The following is a 12,397-nucleotide window of genomic DNA, read 5'->3' on the forward strand; positions in this document are numbered from 1 at the left end:
AAGATAGAAGGACAAATCAAGAAGAAAAAGGTAATAGTTTTGATTGATTCAGGAAGTACCCACAATTTTATTCATTGTAAGGTAGCAAAAGAATTGAATTGCTTCTTATATCCAGCATCAGAGTGTCAAGTGATGGTTGCAAATGGAGGAACAATAAATTGCTCTGGAAAGTGCCATAATATCAAGCTATCCATGGGAGAATATGTATTGACTAGCCCAATGCTTTCCATTCCAATGGGAGGTGCTAATGTTGTACTAGGAGTCCAATGGCTACAATCCTTGGGTACAATAGCTTTTAATTTTCAAGAAATTTTCATGAAATTTTCTGTGGAAGGAAAGGAAGTGGAATTAAGGGGTATTGCAGGGAAACCAGGAAAGATAATCAGCTCTAACGGTATGACAAAGCTTCTAAAAAAGGAACAAAGAGGTGTAATTGCACAATTATGTTCACTATATGTTTCCACATTGGAACCATCTATTTCTCGAGATCTTCAAAAAGTCTTGGAAAACCATTCCAAGGTATTTGACACTCCCAAAGGTCTCCCACCTCTTCATGACCATGATCATGCTATTCATCTGATTCCAGGAAGTGTTCCTCCAAACATCAGGCCGTACAGATATCCCTATGCCCAAAAGAGTGAAATTGAATGTATGGTTGCAGAAATGCTAGAGGCTGGTATAATTCAACCGAGTCAAAGTTATTTCTCTACTCCAGTAGTATTGGTGCACAAGAAGGATGGATCATGGCGCATGTGTCCGGATTATAGGGATCTCAACAAGCTCACTATTAAAGATAAGCTTCCCATTCCTGTCATTGATGAATTACTGGATGAATTGCATGGATCAATTTACTTCACCAAGTTGGATCTTTGTTTAGGATATCATCAAATCAGAATGAAGACTGAAAACATTCCAAAAACAACATTTAGAACTCATGAGGGTCACTATGAATTTTTGGTCATGCCTTTTGGCCTTACCAATGCACCTTCAACATTTCAAGGTTTGATTAATTCCATTTTCAAACCATTCCTTAGAAAATTTGTGTTAATATTTTTTGATGATATGCTAATCTACAGCAAGTCTTGGAAAGATCATGTTGAACATGTTGACAGGGTGCTACAATTATTGGAGGAGAAACAATTATATGCAAAAGGATCCAAATGTTTCTTTGGAGTACAAGAGGTGGAATATCTGGGTCATATTGTATCTCATGAAGGAGTTAAGGTAGACCCTAGCAAAATTAAAGCCATTAAGGAATGGAAAATCCCCACATCCATAAAGCATCTACGAGGATTTTTCAGGTTGACAGGGTATTATCACAAGTTTGTTAAGAATTATGGGAGAATAGCAGCACCTCTAACAACATTATTGAAGAAAGATGCATTTTCATGGACTCCAGAAGCAACAAAGGCCTTCGAACATCTTAAAAAGGCAATGTGCCAAGGAATGGTCTTAGCTACACCGGACTTCACAAAAATATTTATTGTGGAATGTGATGCTTCGGGAAATGGAATTGGTGTTGTTTTAATGCAAGATGAAAGACCCATTGCTTTTGAAAGTCGTCCAATCAAGGGAAAGTTTTTACACAAAGCTATTTATGAGAAGGAAATGTTGGCAATACTCCATGCACTTAAGAAATGGCAACCCTACCTAATGGGAAGACACTTCAAGGTAAAAACAGATCATGATAGCTTTAAATACTTTTTAGAACAAAGATTATCCTCTGAAGAGCAACAAAAGTGGGTCACAAAGATGTTGGGTTATGACTTTGAAATCATCTACAAAAAATGGAAGCAAAATGTGGTGGCAGATGCACTCTCAAGAAAGGATGAGGATGTGGAAGCATTGTTGTGCACCATTTCTATTATCCAACCAGATTGGATAAACAAAGCAAGGGAGGAATGGAAAAATGATGAAGAAGTGTGGGCACTTATTCGAAAGTTACAACAAGATTCCAGTGCGTCTGATACATTTAGCAGGAAAAATGATTCGTTATGGTACAAAGATCACTTATACCTCTGTAAGAATTCCCAAGTAAAACAAAAGATTCTTATGGAATTGCAAAAGATTCTTATGGAATTGCACACTTCTCCCTTAGGAGGGCACTCAGGATTTTTAAAAACTTACCACAGGGTTAAGAAGGAATTTTTTTGGGATGGCCTTAAATCGGATATTCAAAAGTTTGTGGCAGAATGTTTGGTTTGCCAACAAAATAAAGTTGAAACAATTAAGACAAGGAGTCTATTACAACCTTTATCCATTCCAAGCCAACGTTGGGAGGAGGTTTCAATGGATTTTATCACAAGTTTACCCAAGTCTGAGGGAAAGAGTGTCATCATGGTGGTAGTTGACAGACTTACCAAGTATGCACACTTTTGTGCATTATCACATCCATTTAAAGCCAATACAATTTCTACTGCATTTATGGAAACAATTCAAAAGCTACATGGAAACCCAAAGATTATTGTAAGTGACAGAGATCCCATTTTCACTAGAAATTTTTGGACTGAATTATTTTCTTGCCTTGGTACTCAATTAGCTCATAGCTCATCTTATCATCCTCAATCTGATGGGAAAACTAAGATAGTAAACAAATGTTTGGAAGAATATCTTCATTGCTTTGTATATGATAAACAGACACAATGGGTCAAATGGTTGCCTCTAACTGAATGGTGGTATAACACTTCCTTCCATACAGCAAAAAAAATGACCCCATTTATGGCACTTTATGGATATCATCCACCATCCATCACATCATATTTAAGTGAAAATTCTAAGGTTCAGGCAGTGGAACATCACATCGAACATCAACAACAAGTCCTCCAACTCTTAAAGGATAACCTCATGTTGGCATATAATAGAATGAAACAACAAGCAGATCAACATCGCAGTGAAAGAAGTTTTGATGTAGGTGATTGGGTATTCCTACGGCTACAACCATATAAGAAAATGTCCCTCAAGAAAGCTAAGAAGGATAATAAATTATCACCAAAGTATTATGGTCCGTACAAGGTGTTGCAAAAGATTGGTACTATGGCATACAAATTGGAGCTTCCTGCAACTTCTCTATTGCACCCAATTTTCCATGTTTCATGTTTAAATAAGGTTATAGGTGACAAGCTCCCAGTTCAAACAATATTTCCAGAACTTGACGAGGAAGGAAAAATTATATTGGAACCGGAAGCAGTCAAAGAAACAATAACTTGACAGCTACAAAATCGATCAATTTCGGAGTATCTTATCAAGTGGAAGAACTTATCCGCTGAAGATTCCACATGGGAGGATGAGAATTTTATACAGAAGCATCCAAAACTACTCAATCGTTGAGGACAACACTTTTTTGAAGGAGATGGGCATGTTGGGTCCCTATAATACTAGTGATTACCCCATTATTATTGTAGTTGTATCCCTTATTAATATTGTTGTGCCCCTATTGTCCCCATATTGTTATTATTGTGCCCCATAGAATCCCTCTATTGTTATTTTTGTGGCTTTATATTAATATTGTTAGGTCGGCTGGGTTATATTGTGACTCCTTAAGACTCTTATATATAGAAAGGAGGTTTTTTCATTTGAATCATCCAAGAATTGTTCATTTATGTAATGTAAAGGAGGTTGCCCCCTCGAAGAGGCTAAATTCTAAGGCGTTGATCTATCTTTTCTATCTTTTTGTGAGTTGGTTTCATAACATACTGGTGGCTAGGGAATTGCCTGAAGATAGCCAGTTCCTGACGATCGTGCAAGACCTTCCGAAGGTAGCAAAGTATGCTTCGCTGTGGGCAACCAGGGATGCATAAAGGATAAGGGACAACAAAATATTCTGGGTGTTCATGGAGATGAACATCAGAATGGGGATTAATCGCAAGCCGTGGTTATCACCCACGATCTATAATAGTCTACAGAGCTTCGCAGAGTTCAAGGCAGATTTCCACCATGTCTACATTAGGGCACGGAAGGATGCTGTGAAGACGTGGTGTGAGTTACCCTATTTGGCGACCAATGATGTCATCTTCACAGTCCTTGAGTCATGGCCACCGAAGTGGCACTCTCCAGTTGGATCCACGGTGGAAGCAAAGAAGTTTGTCGCACAACGGAAGAAGGAAGAGGTGAAACTGCGAATGGCATAGTTGGCAGAGAAACATAGGACGGAAGAACCAGTGGCTAAGACCTAGGCAGTGCATGATGCTAAGAAGTTGGCAGAAGAGTAGCAGAAGACAACAGAAGAAGAGTGCAAAGAACAGAAGTCACCTTCACCTGAGTTGGAGACCGATATAGAGCAAGGTGGCTTGGACCCATAGACAACGTCCACCCAACTAAAACATCTGCACCCAAGAGAGAAGGTAGTGCCGTGAAAGAAGTCGAAGGCTTCAAAGACTTCATTCAACACAATCACCCTCACTAAGGGGGATCTCCATGATATTGGCAAGATGGTGAGGGATGTCACTACGAAGGCCCCCCAGCAGTTTGAGGAGCAACACCAAATGGTGTTGTGGGCTCTCTGAACACAGATACAAGAGTTGCAGGTGTGCACTCCATAGGCTGGCACTGTGTCAACTAGCCTTGCAGTAGGCACATCCATGGCCAAGGAAATGCTACGTGCCCAGATGACTAACACAATAGTGCTTCCAGATGGTGCACTCATTACAAAAAATGAGGCCGATAGGCCTATGGTCAGCGGGTTGAAGGGAATTGGATTAAATGTGGTTGCGCTTCCTCAGTAGACACTCTATATTTTGCAGGATGGAGTCATTGCATAACTATGAGCCAAGGAGGGTCACGCACTCCAGGTAATGAGTAAGAAGTGCATCAACATTGAACAGTTGAGCCTGTAGCGCGATGAGGTAGTGGCGTAGAACAAACAAATAGTGTAGGTGGTGGAGGAAGCCTGCAAGATGGTCTCGGAGTTGGCCATCCAAGCAGAAGAACCAGTGGAGGCATGCATCTAGAAGTTAACAACAGGGGTGCATGACGCTAGAGAAGAAATAGCCAGGGTTTAGCTGGAGCTAAACCTTCAGATAACATAACTACAGTTGAAGGCGCAACCTTCAACTCTGCCAGAGGTTAAGGAATAGCGCACCACCGTGATCACAACAAAAATAGCAGCGGTCAACAGTGTAGTGACAGACTGCACAAAGTTGTTCAAGCAGCCATTCAAGGTCCTCACCACCCTGTAGGAGGACCCGAACATATAGAACCTAGAGATAGAGGTGCATGAGCTGTAGCAGAGATACGATGAAGTAAAAGGGACTGCGTAGATGGTTTCCCTCACATAGAGGCTCTCGAGGATGCAACAGGCTAAAGCGCTCAAGGAGCAGGTGGATGTTGCTCGACACAAGGAAGTTGTTTTGAAGGCGTGCCTACAACCATGGATCGATGAGGTGTACATCATTACAGCTTCCATTGAAGCAAATATCATGTAGCTGCAAGAAACACAGGAAATGATCCAAGGTAGTAGCTCAGCCACAATGGTCACTGAACAATGCGTCGAGGAAGTACAGCAGGTAGCCGCTCAGTTCGCTGCCAAACTTGTAGTGATCCAGTTAGAGTTGGGAGGTCTTCGTGCAAAGATCTCCGCACCAACAGAGTGACTCAAGGGCGAGTCACGATGTTTGTGTTGGGGGCCTATTGGGCACAGGATCCCCCAAGGGAAGTTTTGGGGCTTAGAGCCCAGATTTTGGTCAAAGATTGTAATTCCAATGTAAAGACTCCACATTTTTTGGGCACGGAGTGCGTAGTTTGTAAAATATTCATAGGGTTGTCAACCCTTAATTTTGTTATTGTAATGTCGGCTGTAGAGATCTACCCATGGTTCGCAGACCATGGGATTGTATAAATAGAGCAAGGCTCTATGTAGTTAAGACATCAAATTAATCACGATGAAGATGAAGAATTGAGTCATAGCTGAGGAGTAAAGTCTAGTTCTGGGTCGTAGAGTAGGAGAAGGCTCTGCAGCTGAGTGCATAGAGGCCTAGTAGTCCACAGATGAGTGCACGAACCCCTGCAGTTGAGTGCGCAGTTGAGTCTGTAACAGTTGGAAGTATTAATAAAGAGAAGTTTCCTATCATTTCTGTGTATTTATTTCCTGTTTTATGCATATGTTATCTTGGGTATGAAATTCACGTGTAATACTTATATGATGTGAAAATGTATATAATTGTATTGATTAAGTGAATGCAATATAGAATATCTATTTACGTGAAGTTAACTAAGATCTGTTAAGAAGATAAGTAAGATACGTGGTGTAGTTTGGGGAATTAGTGCAGTTCGCTGCCATAAGCAGCACGAAGCATCTCATCCCTTGGTTAGGGTTAAACAAAAGATGATTGTAATAGATTGCAAAGGTATTGATTGTTGGAATAGTGCGCGAAGCGACCTACACAAAGACATGCATAGTTGGACTAAACCGACATCATAGACATCTCAAGGGTGTGAAAACTTGGTTCCAGCATCCCCCCATATAGCTTCGGGTGAGACTTCAGTCCACGCTCTACGGGATGATGCCAAAATGGCCAGTAGTGTAGGGATTTGTTTGGAAAAATAACTCTGAACCTGGGTCAGGCCCCCATAAGCTAACAGGTCTTCCTTAACTGTTTGTAATCAATGATAAATTAATGACCAGGGAAGATTATATGAAAAAACTTCAGGACATTGTCAGGGACACAACTAAGTCCTCCAACATTAAAGGTTCTATGACAGGTAGAGCATTTTACGAAGCCATCAAGAACATCAGTTTTATTCAACATGAGATAAAACATATTTTCACTGTAAAACCCACTTTTTCTCGGTATACTAAGGTAGATGAAATCTACCGTAAGGTAACCAAGATAGTTGTTCCAGATGAAGAAAGGTGGGAAAAGTTATGTGAATTTCAGGATTAAAGGACACGTTAGCTTCATTAGCACAACACCCGAATAGTGGCCACTCAGCAACAGCTTTCCTTCAAAACATGGCTAGATGTTTACATTCATTCCTTTGATCGAATTACTTCTGTTTCTGTTAGTTTTAAGTAATAATAGAATGACGTGTCACTCAGACATTTATTGTAATATTTTCTAATTTTGTTTAAATACTTCAGTCTGTCGAAGTATTGAGGGTTGCACCCTTGAACCAGTTATCACACAGATTTGTACTAAGATGGAGCATTTTTTATTAAATAAAAGATTCTAGATTTACTTCATATGGCTTGTCTCTTAGTGAGTTGTTTTCTTCATGTTTTCCATTATGTATTCTTCATATAATTTAATTATTTTACAGTCATCCGATTGAAAATTTAATTGAATCTCAGTTTCATTTGAAATCCACTGTGAAGTTGCATTTAAATAAGAAATTAATTTGCAGAACTATCTATTATTGTAAATTCCTCTTTGAACTTAAAATGCACTAGATTTCTGTAATAATTTAATTATATTATGTTGATTGAGAAAACACAGTTTTCTTATTTTCTGCTTATAAATGCTTAAGTACTCAGTCTGAATATTAAATCACTCATGCTTCTCTATATTCTACTTATCCACCCCACTTAAATCAAAATAACCATATGTATTTAAATAACAACCTTTTGTTTTATTAAGAATCTTTCTAAGTCTAAAGCACTTGTTTTTAAACAGTTCACTGGTCATCCAAACCATTAAAATCAACAAAACATTTTAGATGCTTTGTTATAGCCAATTGACCTTAGGTTATCTCAAAGGACAACAAAACCTAGGTACCTTCTCCATTTGGCTTTTACAAGGAATATAACTTCATTATAATCTTAGTCTTTTAAGTATTTCTAAATATTTTCTTTCTTGGTGCTCATAAATACTGAGGTCATGGGAAACTTGGGCAGGTTTCAATCTGGAAGAGTCGTGGGCTTGTAATTTTTTTCTTTCGTACACATAAATTTCTCTCTTGTTTCACTTCTAGGTTTAGGGTCTATATTGTTCTAAGCTCCTACCCTTCCCCTGCTCTGTTCATCTACGTCATTCAATTTTCTAGTGTCTCTCCTTTTTTTGTCTGTAGGACATTTTCCTATATGGCCCCTTGGGAAAGACTTTCTAGTCGTAGGGGTGGCACACTTGGGTAATCCTCTTTGCCACGTCAACATCTCTTTGTATGGGAATCCATGGCCAATTTTTCGATGCCACTACTCTAGAGTTCGGAAAGGAAAATTTTCAATTGGAGTCCAATGATCAACCAGAGGTGCCTGCAGTCATCAACGCTCGAGCTCAAAAATCTCATGCTAACTTTTCTTCCATTTCGCCAGTTATCATTTTGGACTAATAAGTCCACCATGCACTCTGTTTTAATGTTTATTGTGGGGTACAACTAGTTTTTTGTAAGCAATATTATCATGTCTTGTCAATTTTTCCATTGGGTTGATATATGTATTACTGTAGTCCACTTTTGGCACTTTGCATGGCTCAATACCAAAGCCCTAGTGAAACTGGATGATTGAAATTGTCTATGTTATAGTTTATAGTTCTCAGGTATTAGAGCAAGGTACTCTCATCTTGCTAATTACACCATAAGGTGTTTCCCTCTGAAATCAACTCCCTCTTTGCCCACCTGTCATCCTTGTATGCCACACGATTATATGTTAGACGATTGCAAAAGTTTCAGCCGTTCGTTCAAAGTGGTTACAAATTCGTTGCCAAAACAATTTGCGAGTTTATCGAGCCTACCATTTGGCATGTGTTCGTAAACAATGAATAGCTCCTTCTACCTCTAGCACCATCCCCGCAGCTGAACTAGGTTCCACTACTACATGCGTCCCATAGTTGAGATCTCTACCACGAACCCCTACATTCCCTCTGTGAACTCTTTCATTATGCATTTCACTGCGATGTCTTGGCCATTGCTAGGGAGAACGCCCATATAAACCTTTCCAAATCCCCCTGGTCCAAAACATTTTTGTCCCTGAATCCACTCATGACGATGCAGAGTTCCTTGTAAGTGAATATATGTGGCCAAAAATCCTGCTCCCATTCTTCGATTTTTTCTCTGTATTTTGTTCTTTTGAGAAACACAGCGGCAAATGCCAGCAAGAAGACAACCAAAGCTGCCACTGTAATGCCTGCTATGAGCCCTACGTGCGGACGCTTGGAATTCCTTTTAGCGAATGATGGTAAACTTGAGATATTGAGTTGGGGTGTCGTGCCTTCTGTGGTGAAGCTCCACGCAAGAATGTAATGGTCTTGGACTGAAGTGTCACCGGTAGCCGCTGAAAAGCCAACGAACATCTTCTCTTGCGCAATGCTTTGCAGATTGATTTTCAGAGATATCAGTGTTCTCTGTGGTCTCTGCAAGCCGACTGGCGTGACACTAACGTTGAAGCGGTTTTGAGAATGATCGTAATCAATCCAGGCCTGAATGTTTCATCCGCTCTTGAGTTCCAACCCCTGGAAATTGTCCCCAGTCCAATAACCAGCAGCCTTGGCCCGCACTGAGTGGAGGTTGTTGATATCGATGCCCACGTGGTTGCCATCAGGGTCCTAGAATTGCACACTTTGGATCGTATCAAACTCGATTGCCAACAAGTGATTGTATGGCTTTCCGTTGCTGGTATCGTTAAGCAGGCCCAGATACTCGGATGCCAGACTGCCCATGAAAGTTTATTGTGGGGCATGGCTATGATCACCCGTCAGTTAATGTAGATAGAGATGAAGGACAAGCATGAATGTTGTTAGTAATTTTTTATTTTTTTTATTTCAGTTTCATTTTTACACATTTTTCAAGTGTTGAGAGTAGAGAGCCAAGGCAGTGCAGAGAGCCCAGTGTATTCCAAAGTCCAGTTCATGAATTTGAAAGCCTTAAAACCATAGCTTAAGGAAATTCACACAGCAAGTTTTTCCACTGAAAACAAAGCGTTGAAAGCAAGAAAAAACTGAAAAATGTATCATATATTTTGGAATTATATTTATAAATTATTAAATTTGAATTTTTTTTAATTGGTTTTTGTTTAAATATATTATTTTATTTGATTTGATGAATGACAGGCTTTCGATTGTTTTTGGTCCATCTTGCACTTAAGCCCTTTTGAATATTTTCCATACAGTTCAGTAATCCTATTATTTTGCAAGTTATTTTAATTAGCATTCTTCATGTTGCAAGTTAGTTTAATTAGTATTCTTCATGTTTCTGCACTTGTGAGCATGCTATTAGATTTCAGTTTTTAGTAATCTAATTATCTTGCAAGTTAGTTTATTTAACATTCTTTAATGTTTTCCATACATTTCAGTAATCCTATTATCTTGCAAGTTAGTTTAATTAGCATTCTTCATGTTTCAGCACTTGTGAGCATACTATTAGATTTCAGTTTTGAGTAATCCTATTATCTTTCAAGTTAGTTTAATTAGTGTTCTTCATGTTTTTGCACTTGTGAACATGCCATTAGATTTCAGTTTTTAGTAATCTGATTATCTTACAAGTTAGTTTATTTAACATTCTTTCTATTTCTTTTTCCTGTTTTTTCTTCTATATATATGTTTTAGATTTAAGCTAATCTATTATTAATATTGAAAATTTATAAACATAAAATTTGGTTGTGGTCATTGGTCGTGTGCTTTGAAATCTGTGGGAGGTGTGCTTTGAAATTTGTGGAAGGTTCGTATGTTCGGGTGCTTTGATGCGGTAATAGATACAGTGAAATAGATTGTTGTATTGATTGAGTTTGTTGGTTTAATGTAGAAATAGATACAATGAAATAAATTGTTATATTCATTGTTGTATTGATTGAATTTGTTGATTTAATGCACTAAAAGATACAGTGAAATAAATTGTGAAATAAATTGTTATATTCTTTGGGTCTGTTAGTTTTTCTTCTGAATACATTGGTTTTCTTTGAAATTATTTTGACAAAAAATTCACATATTTAATTTTTACATAATAAATGTTGAATAAATATTTAACACAATTTATTTTTTGAAAGCTAAGACTGAAACAAAGCGTTGAATGCAAGAAAAAATAGAAAAATGTATCATATATTTTGGAATTATATTTATAAATTATTAAATTTGAGTTTTTTTAATTGGTTTTTGTTTAAATATATTATTTTTATTTTTTTTCCAAAATATTTAAATAATATAATATAAAAGACATCTCATCTATACCAGGTAAAATAAGTTTGTTGTTAATTTTGGATTCTTGTTGCAATACTTAGTAATAGTAGTCTTAATTTGATGTGATAATAGTCTTAATTTGATGAATGACGGGCTTCAATTGTTTTTGGTCCATCTTGCACTTAAGCCCTTTTGAATGTTTTCCATACAGTTCAGTAATCCTATTATCTTGCAAGTTAGTTTAATTAGCATTCTTCATGCTGCAAGTTAGTTTAATTAGTATTGTTCATGTTTCTGCACTTGTGAGCATGCTATTAGATTTTAGTTTTTAGTAATCTGATTATCTTGCAAGTTAGTTTATTTAACATTCTTTCTATTTCTTTTTCCTGTTTTTTTCTTCTATATATATGTTTTAGATTTAACCTAATCTATTATTAATATTGAAAATTTATAAACATAAAATTTGGTTGTTGATATTTAGAAAATTAAAAAGGTAATTTTTTCAAACACTTTCATTCAAATTTATACTATACAATATAGTTAACTAGAATTATTGCCCATCATTATATCATTGGCATTCATATTCAAATTTATACCATATATTGTAGTTACCGAGAGTTACTACCCACCATTATTTATGCAAGTGTTTCCACCTTAGTTTTTATTAATTGTAATGTAACATTGATATTGACATGCTCCACAACCTTGGAACCTTGTTAATTTACATATGATAGGGGTAATTTTTATTAATTGTAATGTAAAATTGATATTGACATGTTCCCCAACCTTCTAACCCCACACACGTATATGTGGCTTGACCTACTAGAATTTTGAACCTTGAATCTTATGCTTTATAGAATATTTCATAACATGGTGACTACCAATTGAGCTACCCAATGGACTTATTTTTATGAATTTTAAAAATAAAACCCAAAACCAAAATAAAATTAATAGTTGAAAAAAAGAAAAAGAAAGAAAGATTAAATACTACAATTTGTTTCTATATTTTAATTTATTTAATCATTTTCTAACAATAAAAATGAATATATTCAAATCAATGAATATCATCCTAGAATAAAATTAATAGATAAATCACCCCTATATATATATATATATATATATATATATATATATATATATATATATATATATATATATATATATATATATACATAAAATTCATTATATATAATTTTCCCAAATTTTATAACTTAATTATTTTTCAACATCTTTTCTTTACTTATTAGATTTCTAATAATTTTATTTATTTTGTTTCATTTCCATTATACTTAATATATGCAGTGGAAAAATATACTTAATCGTATCAATTTTACATTACAATTGATAAGAATTATGCC

The sequence above is a fragment of the Pinus tabuliformis genome, chromosome 5_2 (genome assembly GCF_031772625.1).
Source record: "Pinus tabuliformis cultivar Carrire ecotype Pingquan chromosome 5_2, CPIR1, whole genome shotgun sequence".
In the NCBI taxonomy this organism is placed as follows: Eukaryota; Viridiplantae; Streptophyta; class Pinopsida; order Pinales; family Pinaceae; genus Pinus; species Pinus tabuliformis.